This window comes from Vicugna pacos, chromosome 1 (assembly GCF_048564905.1).
Source record: "Vicugna pacos chromosome 1, VicPac4, whole genome shotgun sequence".
Lineage (NCBI taxonomy): Eukaryota > Metazoa > Chordata > Mammalia > Artiodactyla > Camelidae > Vicugna > Vicugna pacos.
In genome coordinates, this window is record NC_132987.1 from 84,978,481 (window position 1) to 84,994,780 (window position 16,300).

At 34.5% G+C, this 16,300-nt stretch overlaps 1 long non-coding RNA gene and 1 pseudogene across 1 annotated transcript in view; one reads left to right on the forward strand and one right to left on the reverse strand.

The window, feature by feature from the left end:
* The window catches only part of LOC140698068 (uncharacterized), a 218,045-nt gene that overhangs the window by 123,279 nt on the left and 78,466 nt on the right, over positions 1-16,300 (forward strand). Inside the window, exon 3 of the long non-coding RNA XR_012075478.1 lies at positions 9,640-9,752. This is a non-coding gene — a long non-coding RNA (uncharacterized lncRNA). The remainder of the gene's footprint in view (positions 1-9,639; positions 9,753-16,300) is intronic.
* Positions 7,042-7,964, reverse strand: LOC102544956 (olfactory receptor 5AC1-like; annotated as a pseudogene).

The window sequence follows — 16,300 nt, forward strand, 5'->3', positions numbered from 1 at the left end:
AATTGTGGTTTTAATTTGCATTTCCCTGATGACTAATGATGATTATATCTGCCCTTACTTGACATCTGCAGGCCATCTTCAGTCAAATGTTGTCTGTTCAGATTTTTTGTCCACTTTTAACTGAGTTATTGTTTTCTAATTTCTGAGCTTTGAGAGTTTTTCCTATATCCTACATATGAGTGTTTTATCAGATATATGTCTTAGAGATATTTCCTGAAATTCTATGGTTTGTCATTTCATTTTAGCACTTTTTTTGAACAGCAGTTCTTTATTTAATGAAGTTAATTTGTCAGTGGTTTTTCTTTCATAAGTTGTGCTTTTGATGTCTTATTTGTTGTTTGCACATTCAGGTTTATGACACATTTTGAGTTAATTTTTTATATTATCTACATCAAAGTTCATTTTTTGCATATAGATATCCAATTGTTCCAGTATCATTTGTTGAAAAGACGGTCATTTCTTCACTGAATTACCTTTGCAGCTTTATTCAAAATCAGCTGTCCATAAATTTATGGGTATATATCTGGATTGTATTCTGTTCCACTCCTCTATTTGTGTGTCTTTATAACAAGTCCACACTGTGTTGATAATGAAGTTCTATGTTAAATCTTAGAGTCAGATAGTGTTAGATCCCTAGTTGTGTTCTTCTTTTTCAAAGTTGTCTTGGCTGTTCTATATTCTTTGCATTCCTATATGAATATCAGAATCAGCTTATCAATTTCTACAAGAAATCCTGCTAGTATTTTGATTGGGACTTTATTAAATCTATAAATGAATTTGGAGAGAATTGAAATTTTTTCGATATTAACTCTTCCAATCCATCTTTCCATATATTTAGGTATTCTTTAATTTCTCTTATAAAAGCTTTGTTTTTTTTCAATTTATTGCTCTTGCACATTATTTGTCAGATTTATCACTAAGTTTTCATATGCTGATTACTATTGTACACAGTATTTTTAACTTCAATTTCTGAATGTTTATTACTACTATACAGAAATACAGGTGATTTTTGAATATTGATTTTGTATTCTGGAAATTAACTAAACTCATCTACTAGTTTTAGTAACTTTTTTGTACTCCATTTGATTTTTCTGGAGGGATAATTATATTATCTATTTAAATATTATTTATTTCTTCCTCTTCAATCTGGATGCTGTTAAAGAAAATCAGTGACTCTTGTTGAAGGTCGTAAGGAAGATTTTATTCAAGGGAAGGCTATTATAATAGTTGCAGGAACCATTTCAATGGGATCTTGCAGTGGGAGAGAGATGTTGAATTCAACATAGCATAGGCAAGTGGGTACTTATAGCTAAGGAGCAGGGTGCAGGAGAGTGGATGGAGAATTACCGAGAGAAAACATCAGGGATAAGAGCAATTCTGGCTAAACCAACCTAACAGTATTGCTGAAGGCAGGCTAGGGCCATAGCACATTACCTGGGGGTTGGTGTAGGATAAGGAACCCAAATATGTATCAGGGGTGATCAGATATCAAAGATAAGGATCAAAGTGATTCAGCAGGATTCTTGCCAAAATTGGACAATTCGCGGATGAATATGGACGTCCAGAAATCAGGCGTGGTTGAACAAGAGCTCAGAGGAGTCTGAGTAGAATTTGATGAGTGAGAGAATCTTTATCATTATCTTTATCACTCTAGAATTATTTTATTTCACAAGTAAAACTGTCTATTATAGAAAGATTTAAAGATATTGATAAGTAATAGGAAAGTAAAAATATTTTATAATTATCTAGAAATATACACTAATATTTTAGTATCAATCTTTAAAATTTTTCTATCATATATTATACAAATATACATACATCTGTGTATTTGCAGATAAGGAAATTATGCAATATACATATTTTTGCAACCTGCTATTCCTGCTTAATATATGTGGAATGATAACTCTAGAGAAAGGAGTTCAAATTCCTACTCTGATCCTTTCACAATTCCCTTTTTCCTTTTCCTGAAGCAAGGAGATGTTAATACGATGTGTGAAATTACGAGATTCTGGTAGGATTCCGTAGGTGGGCTTAAGGGGCATCCAGAGGTCAGACTGTCGATTTGATTGACCGTAGCTTGTGTCTTCTTTTAGCAGAAATGCTAAGTAGCCCGCAGGCATGCTCCCTTGAAACATCTATTCTTCCTGCCAGAAAAATAAGCTCACTCATGGACTTTTCCTTCCAAACATGGCCAGCTCCACTTCACTCTTTCTTTTCCAAACTGGCCACCTGGCTTAGTCTGGCTAGCTTTGTGCACCAAGGGTTAACTTCTACACTGCTAGCTCCATTTCTTCCAGCACTAGAAATCAAGATTCAGATTAGGCTTAAAGGAGAAAAAGCTCCTTGGACCTCTAGTCTAGACCACAATTTTCTGTCTTATTTTGACCAAAGCTCAAGTTGCAATATATTTTACTTTGTTTTCTTTTCCTTTCTTATATTCTTTCTCTAGAATGTCTAAAAGAACATTTATATACATCTCCCAAAAAACTCCTAGAAGATGATTTCGCTGTTTGTGCTTATCTGTTTTATATAAAATATATGGACTTGGGCTTTTCTTTTTTGAAAACTAAAATTTCAAGTTTAAAAAAATCGTGTAAGTATTCAGGTTATCTGTTTGTTCTTAAATAAGCTTTAATAGTTTATTTTTTTCCAGGGGATGTGCTAATTTTATCTAGGTTGACAAAATTTTGGTCATAAAATTGCTCACTGTATTTCTTTGTTGTCCTTTAAACGTTATAGCATCTGTATTGATGTTTCTCTTGCTCTTCTGATATATGCATTTTCTGTCATTTAGTGACTTAAGATTTTTCTCTTTTTTTTTTCCTGGCCAGTTTGGCCAGAAGTTTATCATTTTTATTGATCTTTTCAAATAACCAGCTTTTCATTATATTGATTTTCTCTATCACTTTTGTTTCAATTTTATTGATTTCTGCTCTTATGTTTATTTATTTATTTATTTATTTCTGTTTGTTTGGGTTTAGTTTGCTCTTCTTTTTATAGTGTGTTAATGTGGAAGCTTAGAATGTTGATTCAATCCTTTCTTCTTTTCTAGTGTAAGTATTTAATGCTGTAAGTTTTTCTTTAAACACTCTTTTAGCTATACCCCACATATTTAAATGTTTGTATTTTCATTTTCATTGAATTTAAAATATATTCTTCTTTCCCTTGTGATTATTTCCTTGATTTGTGGATGTTTAGATAGATGATTTTTTAATTGCCAAATACATGGAGATTTTATATCTTTCTCTTACTGATTTCTAATTTAATTCTGTTATAGATTATGTTTTGTATTAAATCAATTATTTCATTTGGTCATTTAATGGCCAACATGGCAGAGAGAAACGTGAAATTGTTCTCAGGGAGGGTGGTGCCAGCTCAGGGGGAAGAAACCTTTAAAAACTGGCTGATCCAAGTCGGTGAGGTCCTGCCCGATTGGAATATGTCTGAGGAGGGAAAATTTAAGTGCTGGCTTAAAACCCTGAGGGGCCCCGCGCGAGAGGTCATGCATTTGCTGCAGGCTGCGATCCGCAACCTAAGTGTGGCAGATTTCTTGCACGCCATGAAATTGGTGTTTGAGGAGTCTGAAAGCAGTGTGACCTCTCATGGTAAATTTTTTAACACCCTGCAGGCACAAGGGGAGAAAGCCTCCCTTTATGTGATCCGTTTAGAGGTGCAGCTCCAGAATGCTATTCAGGCAGGAGTCATAGCTCAGAAAGATACAAACCAGACTCAACTGCACCAGCTCCTTTTAGGGGCTGAGCTGAATGGGGACCTGCACTTTAGGCTCAAGAATCTTCTCAGAATGTATGCAAGTGAGCAGGAGTGTCTCCCCAGTTTCCTGGAGTTAATCAGAATGATTAGGGAGGAAGAGGATTGGGATGACACTTTCATTAAATCGTGTATTTTTGGTCCTGGTTCTACACATATCCCCAGGACCTTTCTTATGCCCAGAACCCCCGCTGGTGGAAGGAAATTCATCCCGGGAATTGCTGGGGGAATCAATGACCAGCAATTGTTTTGCCTTTTGACATTGTGTTGTTTCATTCTTGGTTTTTTTGTTTGCTTGTTTGTTTCACAATTTTTAATGAAATCTGGTCTTCATGTGTAGGACAGTAAAAATGGAAGTAAACAGTACTTAAGAGGACAAATGAAATATTCTGAATTATAAAAACCTAAAATTACTTTTAATAGCTGAAATATCTGTATTTCAGATACCAAGTTAAAAGGGACGTTGATTATCAACTTTGAAAGACTGTATTCTGTATCTGTATGGTAGGGTATGAGGTAAAATTAAGAACCACTTTAAGATTATGCTTAGAGCTGAATAGCATCTGGATAGATGGGGCATATCCATAGTGGAAAGACCCTCAACCATTGAGATTTATGTAGAAGTAATAATTTTGTCATATTGAAATGGGATATTTCGGGTATGCCTGCTTCCTGTATAAGACATTCAGTTCTACCTTTGGGGAAAAGGGGTATCTTAGTTTGTGTTCTGTCAGACTGAGACATGATTTGAATGCAGTAGTTTTTTGTTAATAGTTGATGAGTGATAAAGTGATGAAGTGAGACAGGGAGAGGAATGCAGCCAAAAAGGGTAATTTACCAAACAAGTTACAATTGTAAGCAATCAAGCTTACTCTTTTTTGGAAACACCATGAGCTAGTATGAAGCATGAACATCAAATTTATATCAACCAAAGGGCAAAGGATTTGGGGTATTTATTCACCAACTCCTGCAAGTCACTGGTTGATAAATGATCTAAGGGAGATTCTTTGAATAGTAATCATTTCCCAGTTCTTATAGTCTGCCTTAAATGAGGGTAAAATGGCTCTGGCCATCAGAGAAAACCCTCAGACGCAGATGTGCAGTTAGAAAAGATAAGGGGAGACACAAGCAGTATCTGTGACAGGGAATATATAAGAATCAAGGGCAGTGTGATCTGAGACTCACACTGAATGAGTCATTCAACACTAGCTATTACAGTGTATCAGGCTATCCCTTAAGCAACCCATTTTCAAAAACCTTAAATTAAGGTTTGTCCACAAATAACAAAAGAAATGATGAAACTTGCTCTCATAGGCTTAGAAAAGTGGAAAACAGTGTTTTGAAGTGAGTCATGGCATACAATCTGTACTACATAATACTTAACATAGGGCCTCTTGACTGGAAGAAAGTCTCCTCTGACATTTGCCAAAATTTCCCTAAAAGAGCAATGAAATGTTATTTAATTTATTTTACAATCTTTAAAAATCTAACTAATACTTACAATACTGTTCCCAGTCACATCATCTTCATCCATTAGGTCATTGCTTATGGTGTCTTATACACAGTGCAGTCAGCAACACAATATTGTGTTGTAAATAGTGCCCCTGAGTTAAGCAGTGCACACAGCTTGAATGGTCATTCACAATCCCTCTGCATATACTTTGTCACAACACTATTCATGGAACCCATTATTTTTCTCTCAATAATTTATTAATGTCATTCCATTGTCTTGTACTTTCAGTGCAACAAATAGAAAGTCAGATATTACTGTTCTTATCTTTACTTTGTCAGTAACCCAGTCTCTCTATCTAGGAGGTTGTAGATCTTCTCTTTCCTCCTAAAGTCTGGGACCGTTTGCCAGGAGCAGTTTTCTTGTGGTTGGTGCACTATCAGTGCTATCCTTTGCAGATTACTTAGCTTAGGAATCCAAGATTTCCTTTGTTTCTAGGCTTGATGAGCTACATTTTAGACTGGGTGAGCCTGATTTGCCTATTCTAGAATCACCAGGATGTAAATGCACTATGGACTCCCTCCAGTGGTCACTTCTCTTAAAAATACTTTCAAAAAATAAATACTTCAACATACGAGATTTTTTTCATGAGTTTGAATATATGGCTTCACAGCACTTGTGAAATAATGGTGTCCCCATTCACAAATCTAAACCTTTCCCCCTGCCTAGTTGAAGACAAGACAGAGCACCTTGCAGAAGCATAGATGGATTAGACACTTTGATCTCTATCGGCACCAAATATGCCCCTATTAAGTTCCTCCACAACTAGGACCATTTTCTCCCAATACTAATTTGATATGTAGAATTTTTAAGTTCATTTAGCTTCAATGTGTTCATTCCTCTTGTCACTGCCTGTTTAAGTAGCCAATTACATTTATATAATTATTTTAATTTCACTTACTCTCTATGCCCTGTTAAAAGTTGGAGATGGCCTGTAACAGTGCAGAGAAGCTGTAGTGCCGACTTCATTTCTCAGTCTTGCACCCTCCTACCCTGCATGCCTATTAAGTCTATACATCAGATTTTCTGTATACATGACTTCCTCTTAATTCTCCCTTACTGCTCAGCAATATCAGGTTATCACCTGGGGATTTCGAAACAGCAATGGGTTGCCAATGATATTATAAAATCAAACATTGTATGTTTACTACTTTAGAGTTCCTTTAAATTTAGAATATGGCCAACAGAGAAAGTTATTACAAATTCCTTACAGAGCTGTCTATGAAAGAACAATAAATATTACATTGAAAGTTTTTACAGTCATTTCAGAAATGAGAACCATCCCATAGTGGCACTTACCCAAATTAAGATTTGTTGCATTGTGTAATTGCAGAAATAAATTATTTTTACTTAAATAGTAAAAATAAGAGATTATGAGTGGCAGTTATATAAATTATGTTTCTGCTTTTGTAAAATATGTAAAGATTAATACAGTATAGACACTGCCCTCAGTTAAAATTATAAAACCAAGGCTAATTTGAATGTTGAAAAAGAACCAGTTTGCTATAATTCAATAAAAATTTAATTTAATTTTATTTTATTCACAATAGATAAACAGTAAGTTTATGCTGTATAGAACAGGAAACTATATTCAGCATCTTACTGTAACCTATAATGGAAAAAGAATATGAAAAGGAATATAGTATGTATATGTATGACTGAACTATTAGGCTGTACACCAGAAATTGATACAACATTGTAAACTGACTATACTTCAATAAAACAATAAATAAGAAGAACAAGTTTAAACTTTGCCTTAATAATTATCTATTTATTATTCTCCTCAAGGCACCTATAATGTCTTTGTTCCTCAGACTGTAAATAAAAGGATTTAGCAGGGGAATTATGATTGTATAAAATAAAGAATACATTTTATCCTGATCTTCAGCTGGTCCAGACCCAGGACGCACATACATGAAGAAGAGAGTGCCATAGAACACAGAAACAGAGAGCAGATGGGCAATGCATGTGAAGAAGGCTTTGCTTCTTCCCTTTTCAGACTTATTTTTCAGGATGGCAAAGAAGACAAAGGAATAAGAGAGAATGATACTCATAAAAGTGAAAGCCTGTATAAAGACTGCAAATAAAAAAATCAGGAGCATATTAACCCTAGAGTCTGTACAGGAAATTTTAAATAGTTGTAAAATTTCACAGTAGAAATAATGTATTAATTGTACTTGCAGAAAGTTAATCTAAATGACAAACTCAGATGAATCATGGAATGAAGAAACCCAATAAAATAAGAAACACCTAATAATTGAGTGCTGAAGATATTGGACATCACCACTGGATAAAGCAAGGGATTGCATATGGCTACATAGCGGTCATAGGCCATCACTACCAGAAGGAAACATTCTGTGGTTGCACCGGAAGCAAAAAAAAAAAATTGAGTAATGCACTCAGCTAGGGATATCTTCGCAGTCTTGTCTAAGAAACTGACCAGCATCCTGGGTGTTAGAGAGCTTGAAGTGCAAGCATCTGCAAAGGCTAAACCACCAAGGAACAAGTACATGGGTGTGTGAAGGTGGGCATCCTTCCAAATAAGAGCCATCAGTCTAAGGTTTCCCACCATGGTGGTGAGGTAGATGAACAAGAACACCAGGCATAGGGGGACCTGCAGCCCTGGAAGATCTGTAAGTCCTGTGAGAACAAACTCAGTCAACAGAGTCTTGTTTGCCTCCATTATATCCACTCAGCCTGTGACTGCAGTGAAAGAGTAGATGAAGAACACAGTCATGAAATACGATGAAAATCAGTACATTTCATTTGAAAAAAATACATTTTCCTTGTTTATGTATCCCTGTTAATCAGGACATTTACCTTTACCCTTGAGTAAATATTCTTTACAAACAATAAGTATTTAGTAAACTGGTCTTATAAATTAGGGGGAAAATACATTTATATATATATACACAAACACACACACACACACACACACACTGATGATTCCATGACTTGTATAAGAGATCTTATTTTGTAATTTGGAAAAGTTGATTGTAATTTAATAATCATCTTCTGATATAAAAATCTTTTAAAATAGGAAAAGAATCAAGCTATTTAAATATGGTGAAGATGAGAAAAAGAAACAATAAAAATGCTATTATTATATTTAAGAGGTAGCAATAAAAATTTTAATTAAAAAATTAGAATTCATTGTAAGTAAAATTTTTGTAAAAATATATATCTTCAGTCCAGTAATTATTTTGGATTAGTACATATGCTTTTGAATATTTTCAGTAACATCTGTCTTCAACCATTGAGAGTGATTTCTTTCTCTCTCTCCCTCATTGTTTTTTTTTTTTTTTTTGGTTTTTTTTTTCGTAGTACTCAACAAGGTATTTTGTAAATGAATAAAGTTAGGCATACAAGTTCAGTACATTTTTGTTCTTTTTGATAACAAAGTACCTTTCTTTTTGTACATATTTTATAATTTTTGTCAATAATACAGATGGAATAATTGATGTGATCTTTAAATAATTTGACTTTGTTCTGTGACATACAAATTTTGCCAAAAATTGAATCCAAAAGAAAAGATCCTAATATATTTGGAGGTGAATGCAGAGATTATTCAATTACCTAGAAGGAGAAAACCCACCTATAATTTAGTGTGTAGACTCAGCTGTACTCAAAATTAAATGAACAACATAATTTTATACATGTATTTGTTGCTGATTAAAATACATTAAAATTTTTTCTATTTACCAAAATTGGATTTGTTTAACCTTAAAATAGATCTGAGTTTTTATTTTCCACCTTCACTGAGAATAAAACAAGAAAATAATTAGTTTTAAAAATGTATCTTTTTAAGTATGTACCTGCAAGGAGCCCCGAAAACATAATACAAAAAGTAAGAAGATTGACTGCTATGTCTCCACTGAAAATTGGACTTTTGGAAATGAGTGTAGGCCATTTAGTTTCCAAAGTGGAGGCTTTGTCCTGAGTGAGCCTACCTAGTTTTCTTGCCAACTCCCAACTATAATTAATATTTTCAATTTTCATAACTAGGTCAAGAGCTTTTAAGCATTTTGGATCTTTGCCCTTAAGATATAGAAGATAGATGAAGATAGGTAGGTAGGTCGGTAGATAAATAGACAGAGAGAAAGACCCATCTATTTGGAATTAAGTTGCCTAAGAAATTTATCATTGGTGATTTTACCTCATCTTCTCATGATTCCATGAATAAATTAAGGAAATTTGAGCAGCTTAATTTAGTTGTCCATACCCTGACAAGAAATTTTTCTGTAGTATGAAATAACCTCTGAAACTTTTGAATCATTATCATTATTTTTTATTGTTTTAGTCTTCTCATATCCCAAGTTTACTATTAAAAATAAATCTTATTATGCATATTTTCTCAACAGTAAAACATCTAGTATTTATGACGGGCATATGGAATTGTTTGTCCTGATGAGGAACAGAAAATCACGTATGGTGGCCAAGATTTTTCTCTCTTACCTGGATATTTCATTATCAGGTAAGCAAAGTGAAAAACAACAAATAATTAAAATTAGACAGATCCTGGTGTCCTCACTCAGTTTCTATAAGTCGTGGGAAGAATGACAAAGCAATAGTTTTCTTGAAGGAAAGAAGATGGTTTTTCAAAGAAAATAAATTAAAAATGTATATTTCCCTCTACCATACTTTACACTAGGGCCAGAGTCACCTTTACAAATCGCCAAACTGATGAGGCCACCACTGTTCTCACATGTATGGCTGCATATCTTCTTAAAACCCTCCAATGAAGAAAAGTGGAAGATGCAGAATGAAACAGTGTTTACTTGTGCAAGAATTTTCCTTGGAATCCTCAATGGCAGGGATATATTTCTTTGTACTCTTTCAAATCTATTCATGAAAAAGTAAAAAGAATCTTAGAATTCCCTTAATGAAAGTTACCAGTAGATTCCCTGTGGGATGAAGGCAGAGTTGTCCTACTGGGCATTATGAGCTAATCAGCGAGCAAATCACCCCAGACGTACCCAGTGTAACAATTAGAACCACACTTTGTGTCGTTAGAGTTTACTATGCAGGGAACTTGATAAATTGCTTCTGAGTCATTTTTAAGACATTAATTTCCTCTATCTTATTATTCTTGATGTTGCTACATTCCAATGACTTGATAGTTTCTTAAGATATCTCAAAGACTTGTCAACCTCAACATGTCCAAATCCAAATTTAGTCTTTTCTAATCTGTCACTAAACATAGACCTCATCTTGTCTTCCCATTCTCAGTTAATGACATTACCATCTTCCCCATTTTAAAAGAAATAAACCTGAGAGTTATCCCTCAAAACCATGTCAAAACCATTATCAGACCGACAGCTTGTATCTCTTCAATGTCTGTTCAAACTGTCTGCATCTCTCTAAATTCAAGAAAATTCATCTCCTACTTAGAATACTGACATAACCTTTTAATATTCTATGTAATTTCCAACATTTTCTCCTATACCATTCCCTATATTTGGAGCAAAGTCATCTTTATAAAAAGTCAAACTGCTGACATCACCACCATTCTCACCCCCATTGCTACAACTCCACCTAAACCTACAAATAATTTCCAGTGGCTCTGAGAAGGAATGAAATCCTTTAGCTCTTATATCCCTTCCTTCATCCTAAAACATATCCAATAATCCTCTATACCTCTATAAATTCAAAGTTTTTGTTTAATGTAATTCATAGATTTTTCAGGTGAATGATTCTGATATTTCTTTGATAATAAAATTGATCTAGGAGTTGATAAAATTCAGAATTTCATTTGTGCCTTCTGTATGTGATGTTGCTGTGAAACAAAATTCAGAGTTTATCCCTTTATTTTCCTAATCTTATCATAAGAAAGAAAAGAGTTCTCCTTGAAAGGTGACTAGTATCTCTCGAGGCCCATTAGACTTCTGCCTGACATGCTGACCCTGTGAGGGGAGGAACACACATGCTTTGTGATTGAGGCTGACAGAATTCTTGAACTCTGAAGAAGCTCTGAAAGGGCCAACTGTTGGGACTAGGCTTTCTTCAGTAATGTAAGCAGGCCATAGAAGTTTTCAAGTCTGAAAATGACATAGAATTATGAACTTGTCCTTTTCACTGCCTGGGACATAGTAGAACATACCACAAAATCTGATCTAGGTACAAGATAGTAAAACCTCACATTTCTGACAAATCTCTGGAGCTGCAAAGATTTCCTCTGAGAATTGCTTGTGGTATACAACTGTGAGTGAGATTTATTCAATGAAAGGGAAAATTATGCTGTCTCTGGGTAGCCCTGTGGTTTGTGCAACTTTAATACAGAAGATCTCATGATTTCTTATCAAAGCAGTAATTTTTAAACCTTGCATTATGTTTTACTTTTGGGCAGAGGCTTTCTCACGCAGTCTCGCTGGAAGCTTCATTCCCCTCACCCTCCCTCAGAGCAGCCTGGCCCTCTTTAACACTCTCTTACTCAACCAGTGCCTCCATGCCTTCCCTCCAGTTTCTGACTTTTGCTGCAGTTGACTGATTTCATTTCTCACAACTCAAATCCAGAGACTGATGACTGCAACGAACTCCTGAATTCTAATAATTGATAGTATCACTTCTTACCAGGTAGCAGCTTGTTTAATGTAGAGAGGTTAAAATGATCGTTGGAGTGATAAGAAACTCCTTCTGTTAATTCTGTGTGATGTAGCATAACACTCCTCACTTGTGAAAAATGAAGATGTTTGACTAGAGGATCCTAATTCCTTTACACATCTACTCTCCATTGGGCTGGGAACTCTAAGGAATTTTAGCTTATTGGGATCTAGGAGCATTTAGGGAGATCCTGAAAGAAGAAAAGTAGAGAGGGGAAGAGAATATTTCTTCTTCTACTTGATTTGGCTGTAACTCAGAACTCAGGCTTTTTTTTTTTTCAATATATCACTGCAAGTAGGGAGGTGGAAATTTACAGGTCAGATTTCTTATGAAGAAACAGCCTTATTCACAAGTACTAAAGGAAAGAAAGAATTTCATCCCAAATACCCCACTAGTGTTCAGTATTCAGAGGTTCTAATGCTATTCTTCATACCTTGGGTCAGTGAGAAAGGAAGTGACACAGCAGAAAATTAAAGATATATATTTTTCTCCCTATAGCCCAGACTGCTAATTAATTAATATTTAACACGGGCATAGATTTAAATATCCTACAGTGTTTCCATTGAACTGCTATTATTTCAATGTGATAAAATGTTCCAGTGAAATCAGATCCAGTCTTCTTTTTATAGGGCAGGGTTTTTTTTAAATGGTGGCAGTTATAGAAGCAAGGTTTCACTGATTTGGGGGGATGAGGTGTGGTGGTAGGAGATTGATATTTAATTTCTCAATAATTTGTCTTTTTCTCAGATTTTATAGAATGGCTAGTACCTCACAGTTCTTTATTTCATCAACTATGTTGTCTAGCATTCTAAGTGCATGCCCACATATTAGATCACACATTCAAATCTAATTCAGCTCTTAAATGGGTGGTGTGTCCCTTGGCATATGAGAAATGATTGTGTTCCACTGATTTACATAAGACTAGTCTGGACCTGGAATAGAAATTTCAGTAGTTTTCTTGGAGTAACTATCCTTATTAATATTACACTCTCTGATAGCCTTTTTTTAAACTTACGTTTATTGAAGTATATTGGTGTACAATATTCTATAAAGTACAGGTGTACAATATAGTGATTCACAAATTTTAAAGGTTATACTCCATTTATAGTTATTATAAAATATTGGCTATACTTCCTGTGTTGTATAATATATCCTTAAAGCTTATTTTACACATAATAGTTTGTACCTAATAATCCCCTCTGCCTGTATTATGCCTGCCCCCATTCTTCTCCCCATTGGTAACCACTAGTTTTTACTCTATATTTGTGAGTCTGCTTCTTTTTTTGTTATATTCACTAGTTTGTTCTACATTTTAGATTTCATATATAAGTGATATTATACAGTTTTTATTTTTCTCTGTCTGACTTACTTCGCTTTGTACAATACCCTCCAAGTCCATCCATGTTGAGGCAAATGTCAAATTTTCATAATTTATTATGGCTGAGTAGTATTCCATTATGGTGTGTGTGTGTGTGTGTGTGTGTGTGTGTGTGTGTGTGTGTGTGTATATATATATATATGTATATATATATATACCATATATATATATATACATATATATATATACACCATACACACATACACATACCATATCTTCTTTATTCATCCATCTATTGGTAGACACTTAGGTTTCTTCCATATCTTAGCAATTGTAAATAATGCTGTTATAAACATTAAGGTGCATGTATCATATTGAATTAGCATTTTTATTTTTTTCAAATGTATACTCAGGAGTAGAATTGCTGGGTCATATGATATTTCTATTTTTTAGTTTTTGAGTAATCTCCAAACTGTTTCTCATAGTGGCTTCACCAATTTACATTCCCACCAACAGTGTATGAGGGTTCCCTTTTCTCTACATTCTCTCTGACATTTGTTATTTAATGTTCTTTTTGATGATAGCCATTCTGACAGGTGTGAGATGATATCACATTGTGGATTTGGTGTGCATTTCTCTGATGATAAGCAATGCTGAGCATCTTTTCATGTTCCTGTTGGCCATTGGCACTTTCTCTTTAGAAAAATGTCCACTCAGGTCATCTTCCCTTTTTTCATCAAGTTGTTTTTTTTACTGTTGAGTTGTATGAGTTGTTTGTATTTGTTGGATATTAACCCCTAATCAGTCATACCATTTACAAATATTTTCTCCCATTCAGTAGATTGCCTTTTCATTTTGTGCAAAAGCCTTTAACTTTAATTAGGTCCCATTTGTTCAGTTTTGCTTTTATTTCCTTTGTTTTAGGAGATAGATCCAAAAAAATATTGTTTCAGTTTATGTCAAAGAGTGTTTTGCCAATGTTCTTTAATCTATTTTGACTTCATTTTGTATATAGTGTTAGAGGATGTCCTAATTTTATTCTTTTGCATGTAACTGTCCAGTTTTCCCAGCAGCACTCATTGAAGAGACTCTTTGCCATTGTATATTCGTGCCTCCTTTGTCATAGATTAAGTGACTGTAAGTGTGTGGGTTTATTTCTGGACCATCTATTCTGTCCCACTGATCTATGTGTCTGGGGTTTTTTCTTTTTTCTTTCACTTTTTTTTCCAGTACCATACTGTTTTGATGACTGTAGCATTGCAGTATAGTCTGAAGTCAGGAAGTGTGATGTCTTGAGCTCTTTTCTTCTTTCTCAAGATTGTCTTGGCTATTCAGGGTGTTTTGTCTCTGTACACGTTTTTAGATTATTTATTCTAGTTCTGTGAAAAATGCCCTTGATATTTTGATAGGGATTACATTGAATATTTGTAGATTGTCTTGGGTAGTATGGTCACTTTAACAATATTAATTCTTTGGCCATCACTCAAAAGTCCACAAATGACAAATGCTGGAGAGGCTGTGAACAAAAGGGAACTCTCCTACACTGCTGGTGGGAATGCAGTTTGGTGCAGCCACTGTGGAAAACGGTACAGAGATTCCTCAAAAGACTAGGAATAGACTTACCATATGACCCAGGAATCCCACTCCTGGGCATATATCCAGAAGGAACTCTACTTCAAAAAGACACCTGCACCCCAGTGTTCACAGCAGGACTATTTACAATAGCCAAGACATGGAAACAGCCTAAATATCCATCAACAGATGACTGGATAAAGAGGTGGTATATTTATACAATGGAATACTATTCAGCCATACAAATGACAACATAACGCCGTTTGCAGCAACATGGATGTCCCTGGAGAATGTCATTCTAAGTGAAGTAAGCCAAAAAGAGAAAGAAAAATACCATGTGAGATCACTCAATGTGGAATTGTGGAATCTAAAAAAACAAACAAACAAACAAAAACAAAACATAAATGCAAAACAGAAACAGACTCATAGAATACAAACTTGTGGTTGCCAAGGGGGTTGGAGGTGGTCATAGAATACAAACTTGTGGTTGCCAAGGGGGTTGGAGGTGGGAAGGGACAGACTGGAATTTCAAAATTTGTAGATACTGGCATATGTAGAATAGATAAACAAGATTATACTGTATAGCACAGGGAAATATATACAAGACCTTGTGGTAGTTCACAGAGAAAAAAGAATGTGACAATGAATATATGTATGTTCATGTATAACTGAAAAATTGTGCTCTATGCTGGAATTAAACACAGCATTGTAAAATGACTATAACTCAATTTAAAAATGTTAAAAAAAAAACACCAATATTTATTCTTCCAATCCAAGAATATGGTATATCTTTCCATCTGTTTGTGTTGTCTCCAATTTCTTTCATCAGTGTCTTATTGTTTTCTGAGTACAGATATTTTCCCTCCTTAGTTTATTCCTAGGTGTTTATTTTTTTCAATGTGATGGTAAATGCAAATGTTTTCTTAATTTCTCTTTCTGATAGTTCATTGTTAGAGTATAAAAATGAAACCAATTTCTGTGTATTGACTTTGTGTCGTGCAATGTTACCAAATTCATTGATGGGCACTGATAGTTTTCTCGTGGTGTCTTTAGGATTTTCTAAGTATAGTATCATGTCATCTGCAGATAATGGCATCTTCCTTTTCAATTTGGATTCCTTTTATTTCTTTTCTCTGCTTTTTTTGGCTAGGACTTCAAAACTATGTTGAATAAAAGTGGTGAAAATGGACATCCTTGTCTTGTTCCTGATCTTAGAGGGAACGCTTTCAGCTTTTCTCTGTTGAGTATGATGTTAGCTGTGTGTTTATCATATATGGCCTTTATTACTTTGAAGTATGTTTCCTCTGTGCCCAGTTTCTGGAGAGTTTTTTTTAATAAGAAATAGGTGTTGAATTTTATCAAAAGCTTTTCCTGCATCTATTAAGATGATCATATGATTTTTAAGCTTCAATTTCTTAATTGGTGTATCACATTGATTGATTTTCAGATATTGAAAACCTTGCGTTCCTGGGATAAATACCACTAGATCATGGTGTTAGATACTTTTTAATGTATTGTTGGATTGAGTTTGC